Here is a 13,148-nt window from a genome sequence, read left to right as displayed (position 1 = left end):
CCCCCAAAAAAAATTATGTGTGTTTTTTCTGTTTTCTTTCCTTCTTTTTTTCTTTTGTGCTGTACTTGGTCTTGAACTCAGGGCCTCCAGCTTTAAGAAGCTTTCTTGCTTCTGGCTGGCACTTTATTACTTGAGCCACACCTCCAGTCCTGCATCCTCCTTTTAAAGCTTATCCTACAGGAATACTGTTGAAAAAACAAACAGAACACAAAGCATTTTTCTCTTCCATCTCCTTCACCAGTGGCTCTTTCCTGTCTCCTTTCCTCTTTTTCTCCCTAGGTTAATTAAACTCTGAAATTGTATCTAACTCTGGAGAGACTTCTGCAAAAATCATTCCGTGCCAGGTATGGCAGAACTTTTTTTTTGTGGCTTGAACACAGGGCCTGGATATGCTGTCCCTGAGCACTTTTGCTCAGGACTAGGGCTCTACCCGAAGTGAGCTACAGCTGCACTTCTGTGTGTGTGTGTGGTTAATAGGAAGTAAGAGTCTCACGGACTTTCCTGCCCAAGCTGGCTTCAAAACATGATCCTCATTTCTCAGCCTTCTGAGTAGCTAGGATTACAGGCATGAGCCAGCAATGCCTGGCAGGTATATCAGAACTTTGTACAAAAGAATAAACATTTTGCAACAAAAAAATCACTCTAACCATGTTTCTCAATCTTTCAAAAAATTATTCCCTCTCCCTGAGAAAATGTATTTAAAGTAATGAAGTTAAAGAGAGAAATTAAATATTAAGAAATTGATTTTGTTGTATAGATTTGAACTTTGGACTACTAATCATTAATGGAATCTAGATTAAATTTATGCCTAAAAGAAATATTAAATGTTTTTTGTTTTTTTTTTTTTTTTGGTCTGGTCATGGGGCCTCTGAACTCTGGGCCTGGGCACTGTCTCTCAGCTCTTCTGCTCAAGGCTAGCGCTCTACCACTTGAGCCACAGCGCCACTTCCGGCTTATTTTTCTTTTTGCTTATGTGGTGCTGAGGAATCGAACCCAGGGTCTCATGCATGCAAGGCAAGTGCTCTACCACTGAGCCACCTTCCCAGCCCTGAAACATTAAATGTTAATAAATTAATTTTGTTATGTAGGGTTGAACTTTGGTGAGCCACTAATCATGTAATTAAGACTTTTTTAGCCTCCTAAGACTCCATGTTCTCTTGAAACAGTGCTACAAACCCCTCCTTTAAGAATGCATGTTAAAGAATAACAATGCATGTTAAAGAATAGTATGAAATGCTAATGGCTGGCTTCTTTTTGGACTATTCATGGCTGAGTGGAATTATTATAGAATTCTTTTTGAAGAAAGCTTGTGGCGGCCCTTGATAAGGCTTACACACCTGGTTATGGGAATAGAGGTGAGCATGCCTACAGTGGAGTTGGGTGCGGGTGTGAGCTTTGTTACCTAAGGACCGTTGAATACTTCTGTGCCCTTCAGCCCTCTCATTTGCAGAAGCAATGATCAACTGCACAGGTGGTATACATTGCCGACTTCAAACCATCACGGAGTTCGATCGTGGCTTTTCTTTCTGGAAAATAATGGAGGATGGAAACTTTTTAGGATCAAGACGAAGACCTGCCTAATTGCTCGAACCATCCCTTTGCTCCTTCTCGATCCTCAGTGTTTGCTCCCGCCCTTGTCCTGTAATGGGGTGCCCCCTGCGCCTGCCTGTCGTCCATCACACCAGCCTTTCCCTGCCTAACTATTCACGCAAGCCACCCTCCCCTAGCCCCAAAAGTCATCAGGCCGCGCCCTCGGGGCCTTCCTGTCTCTAGGCCCAGCCTCGTGGAGCAGATACACACAGCATGCATACACGTGTATCAGTGGTGCTCAGCACAACCTCTGCTATCACCACTGGAGGAGGGAGGCCCACTGGGGTGTGTGTGTGTGTGTGTGTGTGTGTGTGTGTGTGTGTGTGTGTGTGTGTGTGTGTGTGTGTGTGTGTGTGTGTGTGTGTGTGTGTGTGTGTGTGTGTGTGTGTGTGTGCGCGCGCGCGCGTGCGCGCGCGCACGTGAGTGGGTGGAGCTGTCCACTTTGAAACACCTTGCTGAACCCAACACCAGCTTTGGAAGAAGATTCTGGAAGCCTGGCACCGTAAGGCGAGAGAAGGGCTTCAGGCTGGGCTGGACCGGTCTGGCCACCTGCCAGGTCTTCCCGAGCACGCGAGGGCCGCAGCCTCCCTGACCTCTTCCCACCCGAGGCTCGCGCACTGCGCATGCCCTTCCAGCTGTGATTCCAGAATCTTCTTCAGGCTGGAGGTTACAGCCGCAGTTCCCAACGCCCGCTCATCGGGTGTAGCCGCTGGGTGTCCCCGCGGCCTGCGCTGATCTGACGAGAGAGGCTCTTCGGTGAGGAAGGGTAGAGGTGGTGGCGTCCATCCTGGGGTTGGGGGGGCCTGAAGTGTGGGGGGCAGGAAGGGGGGGCGAGGTGGGAAGAGGAGGAAGGAGGGGGCCGATGCTGGCTGGAGCGTTGGGGGCCAGGCCCGCAGGGAGCGATGGCTCCATCAGGGCCGGGTGTCTGGGGCGCAGGCCGCAGGCAAGGGCGGGGAGCCCTGGGGTGAAGGCTGCTGTGGGCATTGGTAGGAATCCCCTCATATCCCGTCTTCTTTATTTCCCAGCTTCCCAGAAGGGCAGGTTTTCTGGGCTCCAGGAGGAATGGCAGGCGGGGCCAGGGCTGCTCCAGGTGGAGGCCGCTGGGAACCTGCCCTCCCCAGCCCCCCCAGGAAGGACGGACAGGCCGGGCGGGCCCTGGCGTGTGCTGCGTACAGGCCTGTGCGTTGCTGGAATGCTTGCCTGCCTCCCACCCGTCGGGGGTGCAAGTTGGCAAGTCCGTTGGGTGGGAATGAAGCAGCTCAAACCCTGCAGAAGGGGTGAGAAAAATCCCAAGGATCCCGCGGGAACTGGGGGGCTGGGGGGGGGGCGGCGGGAAGGGGCGCTGCAGGGCTTTTAGGAGAAACAGAAACCTGCAAAGAGGATGTGGTAGGCGTTCCTCACAGTCCTGGGGAGATAGCCAAGCGCGATCAGGACAGTTGACATCAACCGCGAGTTCTTCATTCCCCAGGGGACAAGAGTTCACTGTTGGCTTCAAAACCTCCAGTTCTGAGTCCCCAAGGAATGGACTGGTGATGTAACCCTCAAGTCTTGCCCCTCAGGATGTGCTGTGTGTGTCTTCCCTTTAGACATTGTTTTATTTATGGATCCGTGTGATCTGCTTTATTATGTCAACAGCATTACTGAGTTGGTCATAGTAAGAATGAGAGGTTTCCTTTTTAATCGTGAGAGGGGAAGTGTCTCATAAGGAACCCCAAGCCTTGTTTTAGTTTCTGACCGTGTGGACTTCCCTCTCCTTTCAGCTATTACTAAAAGGTGTGTTTGAAAGTCTCAGAAACCCCAGCTGCACATTCTGATTTTTCTCCTACTCTCTTTTCTCCCTATGAAGCTAAATGATAGGTCAAGCTCTCTGCAAGCAAATAGTAGTTTGGTTGGGTTTCATGCCTTGTTTGAATCTCAGATTACAGAAATTTATTAAATGAGTTTTACTATAATGGCTTCTTCATTTATAGTTCTCAAAAGTCTGAGGACTGGATTAGATTTGTGAATAGGCTGTTTTGAGAGAGGAGGTCAGGACTTTCAGAGACAGCTTTTGCTAAATGTTGGCAGTAACAACGTTTTCTCTGAATTTTGGCAAATCACTTCATAGTCTGATGACTTGTGACTGCATTTGTTAAGCAGCTGCTGTCTAACCAGAGGAAAAATTGTCCTGAAAACAGAGAAGCAATTTTTATGTTTAAAATATTCAGATTTATTTAAAAAATTTAACTCTACCAAAAAAGAAAATCTAGGGTCTCATTAAGTGTTGAATCATTTGTTTCATTCCTCAACTTTTATCATGATTCTAGACTGAGGACACAAATACTAGCAATAATTTCTGCCCTCAAAGAGCTCAATTTAGTGAGTTAGGGGGACAGCATGTAAATTAATTACTGTAGGAGAAATTCTTTTTTTTTTTTCTTTTTTTTTGGGGTCCGGTCATGGGGCCTTGAACTCTGGGCCTGGGCACTGTCCCTCAGCTCTTCAGCTCAAGGCTAGTGCTCTACCGCTTGAGCCACACCGCCACTAACGGCTTTTTCCTTTTTGCTTATGTGGTGCTGAGGAATCGAACCCAGGGCCTCATGCATGCAAGGCAAGCACTCTACCACTGAGCCACCTTCCCAGCCCCCTGTAGGAGAAATTCTATGTTAAAGGATTGTATAAAACTGTTGGGTTCAGAGAAGGCCCCAACCATTGCTGATGGGCTCAAATACAGCTTTTGAATTAGGCCTTTAAGAAAATTGCTTGGAGATTGTTGATAGAAGAAAGTGAGGGAAACAACTTATTTGAGCAGAAGGCATGAGAGAGTATGCCAGATTTCAGAAGCGGTAAACACTTTGGCACAGGGGACTGACAATAGGGAATGGTGAGAAGTGAGGCTAGAGCAAAACTGGAGGACAAATTGGCCTTTTAATCTCGAAGTGAGGACTTCAATATTGAAGGATATTAACCAAGGGAATGACTAGATATTCACACACACAGCTATATGTGTAGTACCTGGCCGTAGACCCTCCAGAGACCACCAGGGAGCCGTCACCCATGTAAATGCATAAGAGTCATTTATTACAGCTCGAGCCAGACTCACAAATCTTCTCTGCCGCAGCAGGTCCAAAATGTGAGCCCCGACCCCTTGTCCAGCAGGGTTTTTATAGGGAACATGAAGCAGAGGAAGGGGTCATTACAGCATTAGTTGTGTGGGGTTATGTGATTGGTTGGTGATTCACGGGTGAATCCTGCATTAAATTGCTTCTTGCTAGAGTTGGGGGGTTAACTGGTCAGGGTGGTCTGACCTCTTGGTCTGTGCTAATACTGTTACATTGTCTTGGAGCAGGCTCTCCTGCAATAAACAGATGACAGATATTTTCCTTATAGTTTTCTTAGTGCTGAACTTGTTTTTGGTCTCTCATTCCCCCTTTTCACAAAGGACTGGCAAGTTCCTGTCCCTTACAAGGTAGCTAGTCATGGACATTAGGCATGCTTACAAACTATCTTCCCATGACCTCCTGGCTCTGACCAATTTTTAAAGGGCCACGCACAAATGACTCTAGGATCTGACATTATTTCTGCCATCCAAGCAGTGGCTTACTGCCTCTGGATACGCCTCCATTGTTCCAGGAGTGTCTTCTCCACGCTGGGAAAAATGCCTGATTGGCATTTCCCTTAGTTGGTCGCTGGACTTGAACTTGGGTCCTGAGTACTGTCCCTCAGCTCTCCAGCTCAAGGTTAGCACTCTGCCACTTTGAGCCCCAAAGCAACTCTGCTTGCTCTTTCAGCACTCTGCTGGCTGAATAGAGGTGACAGTCTCACAGGGACCTTTTTCTGCTTCAAACCAGTTTGCCAATCAATGAGTCTCATAAAAGGCCACTTTATTCCAATTAAAAGCAACAAGGTGGTCAAACTAGAAGTAGCTTTTAAGCGTGCTCTTACCTGAAACTTATTAAGAACCAAAGTTATATCTGACAAACTTACAAGAATCCTGGCATCTTTCTGTGGGCCTGCTGGGAACTATTACAAAAAACCTACAAGAACAAACTGAAATAGCATTTAAGCAATTATTTTGTTAATCCTAATTTTTCCTTTGTGCGCTTTGAGGCAAATGTTAAGAACAATTACACTTTTAAACTTTATCCAGAAATTCATTACTAATTTTCTTTAAGCTTCTTATTAATCTCTCAATATTTTATACTTTAGTTTTCATTTGCATTTTGAGAAGATCCCTTGAAATCTTGAGGCTAGGTGTCATTCATTGCCTCTTGGCTGCATGTTTTAAAACAGATACACATTAAAACTTTTGAACTCAAATGACAATTTTTCCTTAATGCAAGAATTACAATCACCACCACTGTACCAAGAAGCTAGACTTAACACCTTTATGCCTTTATGGATATTTATCCAATTACAGAATATCACTGAGAGCAAATCATATTATACAGATAAACTTTTTTAACCCTTTTTTTTTTTTTTTTTTTTTTTTTGCCGGTCATGGGGCCTGAACTCTGGGTCTGGGTGCTGTCCCTCAGCTCTTCAGCTCAAGGCTAGCGCTCTACCACTGGAGCCACAGCGCCACTTCCAGCTTTTTCTGCTTATGTGGTGCTGAGGAATCGAACCCAGGGCCTCATGCATGCAAGGCAAGCGCTCTACCACCGAGCCACCTTCCCAGCCCTTAACCCTTTTATTAAGGCCTTTTAAATTTTACTACATTCAAGGGGCAGTTTTAGCAATACCAATCAGATCATCACATCACTCATTTTTACCATCAGTTTCCAGTGTCTATCTGCAGGGAAAAGGGACAGGACAAAGATGGGCCACGTGGCCCCTCCTATGGAATGGGCACGCACCCAATCTGACTCTAGGGTTAGATGAACTGCCTTTGTGCCAGCTTGTCCTCTTTCACCATGTGTGGACTCCTCCCAGGGCCTGTCCCACTATCTGTGGACTTCCCCCAGGGCCTGTTCCAGCATCTGTGGACTCCTCCCAGGGCCTGTCCCACCATGCATGACCAGCTGAACTGCACTTCTGCCTGTTCATCCCTCACCCCTAAAGATACGTCTTCTGTTGGCTTCTAAGTTTTTGCCTTTTCTTTTCTCTTGATTCTTGAATGAAATACACAGTTTTAGACAGACAAAACAGGTAAAGTCTTTGACAGTGTTAAACTAACCTTTACATTTAAATTTCTAATACTTATCCCCATATTTTAGCAGAGGGAATTAAATCCTAAACAACCAATGCCTTTTTGTTAAGCCAGATAACTTGATTACAGTGTAAACAGCCTTATGCATTCTAAAATACCAGATTTTCTAATTTTCAAGTTAAAGAATCCTTAAAAAGCCTTTTAAAACAATGTGAAAATTCTTTAAAATTTTTTGGTAAGTCCAAACCTCATAACCTTTTGAATTTTAAACTTAAACTCACCCAATTGTTACAGCATGCTGACAGTTCACACACATACAAAACACACAGATCTTAAAGCACGCAAAAATGAAAATCAGTTGTACATACATTTTTTAAAGTTTTTAAACACAGATTTAAGACAAGATTTCTTTTAAACTAAGAACCTTTGTTGAGCTTCATTTTCCCAGGGCTTGCTTGTTTAGCAAGGCATTTCACCAGTTGGTCTTTTGAATCCCTTCTGTTGGAGAAAGGCTGGGGGTCACCTGTAACCATAAACTGGCTTGATTTTTTATCCAGTTTTAGACAAGAGCACTTTATAAATTGTTACATTGTCAGGACAGCTGAAAAGTCAAAACCAGGCACACAGCCTTCAACACCCTCCCCTCTGGCAGCCTCTACAAGGAGAAAATGCAACCTGAGACTTAAAGGGAACCAAACTAATCCAGCAAGCTTCCATGCCTCCCGGGGAGGGGGAGATAGCATGTCTGAGACCAAGCCCAGCCCGAGGCTGGAACTTTTATTTCCCCAAGAGATGTTCAAATAAATAACAAAAACACAAATAAACATAAAACCCAAGGATTCACATTTAAAACTGGTACCAATTCTAAAATAGAACTAGACAAGACTATAACAGAAGGCTGAGTTGGGGACTAATGGGATTTTTTCTTTTAGATTTCTGCAAACATTGACCCAGGGGCCTTCCAGGGTGGAGGAGAATTCCCAGTCATCTTGGGGCAAGGGAAATGAGTCCCTAGCAGCCATCCCCTCAGACTGGCGGATTCTCCCTCATGCTTAAACCCCCTCCCCAAGGTCCGAGGGTAAGATCTTTTTTTTTTTTTTATTGTGAAAATACTGTACAGAGGGGTTACAATTACATGGGCAAGCATGGTTGCTTCCTCCTTTGTTTCCTCTTCCCATCCCTTCCCATCTCCCCCTCTTCCCCCAGGCTAAGATCTTGATGGAACCACTCAACACTACAGAATGTAATTAGTTTCCCTTTTCTGACCTCCACACTTAAGTCCTGTCCTCGCCTTTTAACCTCTTTAAAATGGTCAGTCAAAAGTGAAAGGGGAATGGTTCAAGTCTGTTCTAAAACGTCTGTCACACAGAAATATAAAGCAACCAGAGACACAAAAGCAAAAAGACACACAAAAAGAAATTCCTCCTGTCAACCCCAGGCAAATACCAAAGGGGGACATCAGCTTCACGCTGCACAGTGGGAGCAACCGCTTCGACTCTGTCAGAATTCTCAGAGAAAGAAGCCCACACTCCTGCTCCTCCAGAGTGAGGAGTTCACCCTCTCCAGATTGAGGAGCTTATACTCCTCCAGATTGAGGGAGGTTATACCCCTCCAGAAGGGCCTGGAACATCTTCCAGGACCCACAGCTAGCTGGCACCTAATAACACGTCTGCCTAGGTGCATCAGCCTATTCAGAGTTACAGATTTCGGGCCCTTTAAACAGAACAATAGCACTACACACAGATTAGACTAACGAGACTCACCGATCAGTGTCCGACTCTCTGATTCAGGATCCCTGACTCGGGGAGATCCCGGACGAGCCCCCATGCTATAGTACCAGGCTGTAGACCCCTCCAAAGACCACCAGGGAGCCGTCTCCCATGTAAATGCATGAGAGTCATTTATTACAACTCGAGCCAGACTCACAAATCTTCCCTGATGCAGCAGGTCCAAAATGTGAGTCCTGACCCCTTGTCCAGCAGGGATTTGATAAGGAATGTGAAGCAGAGGGAGGGGGTCATTACAGCATTGGTTGTGTAGGGTTATGTGATTGGTTGGTGATTTGCGGGTGAATCCTGCACTAAATTGCTTCTTGCTAGAGTTGGGGGGTTAACCGGTCAGGGTGGTCTGACCTCTTGGACTGTGCTGATACTGTTACATTGTCTTGGAGCAGGCTCTCCTGCAGTAAACAGATGACAGATGTTTTCCTTATAGTTACTGCCGAACTTATTTTTGGTCTCTCATATGTATAAGCATTGTCACTGAACAGTACCTATTAACTAATCTTATTTTACATAAACATTCATTGTGTCTGCAAGTATGTGTGTGTGTGTGTGTCTGTGTATGTGTGTGTGTATACCAATCTTGGGGCTCTTGAACTCAGGGTTTGGGTACGGTCCCTGAGTTTTCCCCCCCAGTCCTGGGGCTTGAACTCAGGGCCTAGACTCTGTCCTTGAGCCTCTCTGTGCTCAAGACTAGTGCTTTACTTGAGCCACAGAGCCGCTTCTGCCTTTTTCTATGTGGTACTGAGGAATTGAACCCTAGGTTTCATGCATGCTAGGCAAGCACTCTACCACCAAGCCACATTCTAGTCCTCCCTTAGATTTTTTTTTTTGCTCAAGACTAGTGCTCTCCCACTCAAGCCACAGCTCTACTTCAGTGTGTGTGTGTGTGTGTGTGTGATTCATTGGAGATAAAAGTCTCATGGACTTTCCTGCCCTGGGTGGCTTTGAACCACAGTCCTCAGATCTCAGCCTTCTGAGTAGCTAGCATTACAGACATGAGCCATTGTCGCCTAGCTGCTCACATATTTTTAAATCATTCTTTATATTTCTGGTTTGCTTATTCTTAATTCTAGGCATTTGGGTTGTTTTCTGATATGTCAAGAATGTCTCAATCCATTTATTTATTTATTTAAAAAGGGTGTACTTTCTTAATGCCAGATGTGGTGATATGTGCTTGTAGTTCTATTATGTAGTGGCTGACACCAGAGGATTACTTGAACCCAGATGTTTGGGGCCAACCTGGGCAACATAAGTGAGACCTTAACAAGTTTTTACTTAAGATTTTTATCTTCATTGGAACTACAAAGAAAAAATATTTCTGGAATATTTTGATAAGTAATGTGCCAGAAAGATTAATTGCATATTGACAGTTTATACCTACTTAATACTTATATAGTGAGTCTACTTTCTCAAAATCAGTAGTCCAGTGCCTGAGATTATGTGTAGTACCAAACACTATATTTTTCCTTTATATACATGCACAAATATATAGTTAATTTATAATTAGCCACTATAAAATATTGAAAGCAACACTAAAATAAAATAACCATAATATGCTGTAATAAAAGGTACATGATTATAATGTCTTTGTTCCTTTTATCCTAGTAAAATTGCGTCAAAAGTGAAACTGTAATATTATAAATGCCAATTCTTTACCTATCTTGAATAGAAAGCGAATCCATTTGTAGTTAAAACATCTGCTTTTATTTTGTTACCTTAGTTTCTTACTTTAAAAAATTGTGTGTATATATATATATATATATATACACACACACACACACACAAAGATATGGATGAATTGTGTTCCCTCAAAATCCTTGGGTTGCAGTTATAATCTCTAGTGTTCTTAGAATGTGTCTGTATTTAGAGTTGGGGACTTTAAGAAAGTAATTAAGTTAGAATGAGGCCCCTGCAGCCTTGAGGAAGCCTAGACATTGAGTTTAAAATGGAAAGATGCCAGACCATTTGTCTTAAGTATGCTTGAAAAGGTAAAGGATACCAAAGAGCTAAAAAAAAAAAAAAAAAAAAAAAAAAAAGAAAAAGGTAAAATGAGAATATCAATTAAAAGGTAAAAATTACTAAAATAGAATAAAATTAAAATTCTGGATCTAAAAACGATAAAACTAAATGAAGAAAAAAATCAGCTGAGGGGTTCAATGGGAGTTTTGAACAATCAGAAGGAAGAAATCTTTCCATTTCCTAACAGATGGGGCAGCATCATTCTTTCTGATGGAAGCAGAGAATTCTATTGTGTGTGTGTGTACGTGTGTGTGTGTGTATCACATTTTCTTTCTTCTTTTTGGTTGGTTGTGGGGCCTGAACTCTGGTCCTGGGTGCTGTCCCTCAGCTCTTCAGCTCAAGGCTAGTGCTCTACCACTTGAGCCACAGTGCCACTTCTGTTTTTTTCTGCTTATGTGGTGCTGATGAATTGAATCCAGGGCCTCATTCATGCGAGGCAAGCACTCTACCACTAAGCTACCTTTCCAGCCCCATGTATCACATTTTCTTGATCTATTCATCTACATTGGGGCATCTGGGATGGTTCCATATCTTAGCTATAGTGAATAATGCTGCGATAAACATAGTTGTGCTGGTAGCTTTAGTATGGCCTTGTTTGTGATCATTTGGGTAAATGCCCAAAAGTGGGATTGCTGAGTCATAGGGGAGCTCTATGTGTGGAGTCTTTAGAGGAACCTCCATACTGCTTTCCATAGTGGTTGAACTAGTTTGTACTCCTACCAACAGTGCAGTACCGTTCCCTTTTGGCCACATCCCCTCCAGCATCTGTTGTAATTAGATTTCTTGATGATAGCCATTCTAACTGGCGTGAGGTGGAATCTCAATGTTGTTTTGATTTGCATTTCTTTTATGGCCAGAGAAGTTGAGCATTTCTTCATGTGTCTATTGGCCATTCTTATTTCCTCTTCAATGAAGACAGACCCAAAAAATATAGGTCCCATGGTTTCCCTTATTTGCAATAATTAGTATACGTCTAGGATAATCTTATCAGATGAGGAGAAAAGCTCAAAGCTATGTACAAATGACCATATAAGATGATGCTAAGTGAAATGAGCCCCAACACATGGACACAGAGTTTTTCTTTGTTGTTCTTTTTAATGTACTGTGTGATTTTTTTTTTGTTTCTTTTGTGTGTTCTTCTCCCTATGGTATATCCCTTGTTGTCACTGTGTATGATTTTGTGTATGATTTTGGTACCCTGCATCTTGTATACACATTTATCTAATTAGGGAAGAGGAGGGGAATAACAAAATGCCGAAACAAGGACACAGGATGACCCATTGCAATAATGATACTCACAAGATCTGTGTTGGAAATGAACTTTACAACCTTGTGGAGGGGGCGGAAGTGTGGGTGGTAAGGGAGGGATAGTAGGAGAAAAACAAAGGATGGGGGGTAACAATGCTCCAAAGAATTGTACTCATTACGTTACTCATGTAACCATAACCCCTCTGTACAGCATCTTTACAATAAGATAAAATTAATAAAAATAAGAAGAAAGAAATCTGAAAATTTGAAAGAGAGGGCAGTTGAAATTATTGTGTCTGAGAAGCAGAAAGAGAAACTAATGAACAAAAGTAAACAGAGCCTTCTGTGGAATATCATCAGGTAGAGCAGTATGTATATACTGTGAGTTTTGAAAAGGACAAGAGGGAGATAGGCAGAAGGTGTATTCACAGAAATAATTACTCCAAACTTCCTAAATCTAATGAAACAGATCTACATACCCAAAAAGTTCAGTGAACTTCAAGCAAGAGAAACACAGATATATCGAGATACATAATAGTCAAAGTTTCAAAACCCAGATGAAGAGAATCCTGACAACAGGAGAGAAGTGATTCTTCATATATAAAAGACCCTCAAGATTAGTAGCTGCGACTCCTGAGTGGCTAGGATTATAGGTATGAGTCACCTGTGAGCCCAGGTGCTGGGTTTCCTGTAAGGATTTAAATGATCACAAATGAGGCTGAGTATCTTTTCATATTTGGAGCTTATGCCTTTTTCTTCTGTGAAAAGTCTTCTTCTTCTTCTTCTTCTTCTTCTTCTTCTTCTTCTTCTTCTTCTTCTTTCTTCTTCTTCTTCTTCTTCCCTCTCTCATCCTCCTCCCCTGTTCCTCCTCCTCCTCCTCCTCTTCCTCCATCATCATCATCATGGGGCTTGAACTCTGGGCCTGGGCACTGTCCCTCAGCTCTTCAGCTCAAGGCTAGCTCTCTACCACTTGCGCCATAGTGCCACTTCCGGTTTGCTGGTAGTTTATTGGAGATAAGAATTTCATGGCTGCAGGATCAAGAAAACAAAAGTATATCCTAGCACAGAAGTAGTTTGATGAAAACAATGGCATCTCAGATTAGGGAAGAATAAGTAGGGCCTTCAGTGGGTGATGTTAGCACACCATCTGTTCTTCATCTCAGGCTGATGCTCATCATTTTTCTTTAAATGAGCATACATTCCAAACCAAAATTCTACAACTTCATTCCAAGATGCTTTATTTCAGATCTGTACTTATACTCCCCAAGTTTACTAGCCATCTTTTTTTCTTTTTTGTCAGTCGTGAAGCTTGAACTCTGGGCTTGGGCGCTGTTCCTGCACTCTTCAGCTCAAGGTGAGCACTCTACTGCTTGAGCCAC

At 43.5% G+C, this 13,148-nt stretch overlaps 1 protein-coding gene across 7 annotated transcripts in view; it reads left to right on the top strand.

The window, feature by feature from the left end:
• The window catches only part of Art3 (ADP-ribosyltransferase 3 (inactive)), a 104,161-nt gene that overhangs the window by 23,455 nt on the left and 67,558 nt on the right, over positions 1-13,148 (top strand). Inside the window, exons 1-2 of one of the 7 annotated variants that reach the window (XM_070012687.1) lie at positions 2,240-2,346; positions 13,070-13,123. The exons of 4 other annotated variants lie outside the window; for them this stretch is intronic. The gene's annotated coding sequence lies outside the window, so the exon portion shown is untranslated. Of the gene's footprint in view, positions 1-2,239; positions 2,347-13,069; positions 13,124-13,148 lie in introns of those variants that run through there. 2 more of the 7 variants (XM_070012689.1, XM_070012690.1) reach the window with 2 other exon arrangements.

The sequence above is a fragment of the Dipodomys merriami genome, unplaced genomic scaffold, assembly GCF_024711535.1.
Source record: "Dipodomys merriami isolate MVZ:Mamm:240054 unplaced genomic scaffold, mDipMer1.0.p SCAF_9, whole genome shotgun sequence".
Classification (NCBI taxonomy): Eukaryota; Metazoa; Chordata; class Mammalia; order Rodentia; family Heteromyidae; genus Dipodomys; species Dipodomys merriami.
Note: the sequence above shows the minus strand (reverse complement) of the source record. Positions and strands in the feature narration are given on the sequence as shown.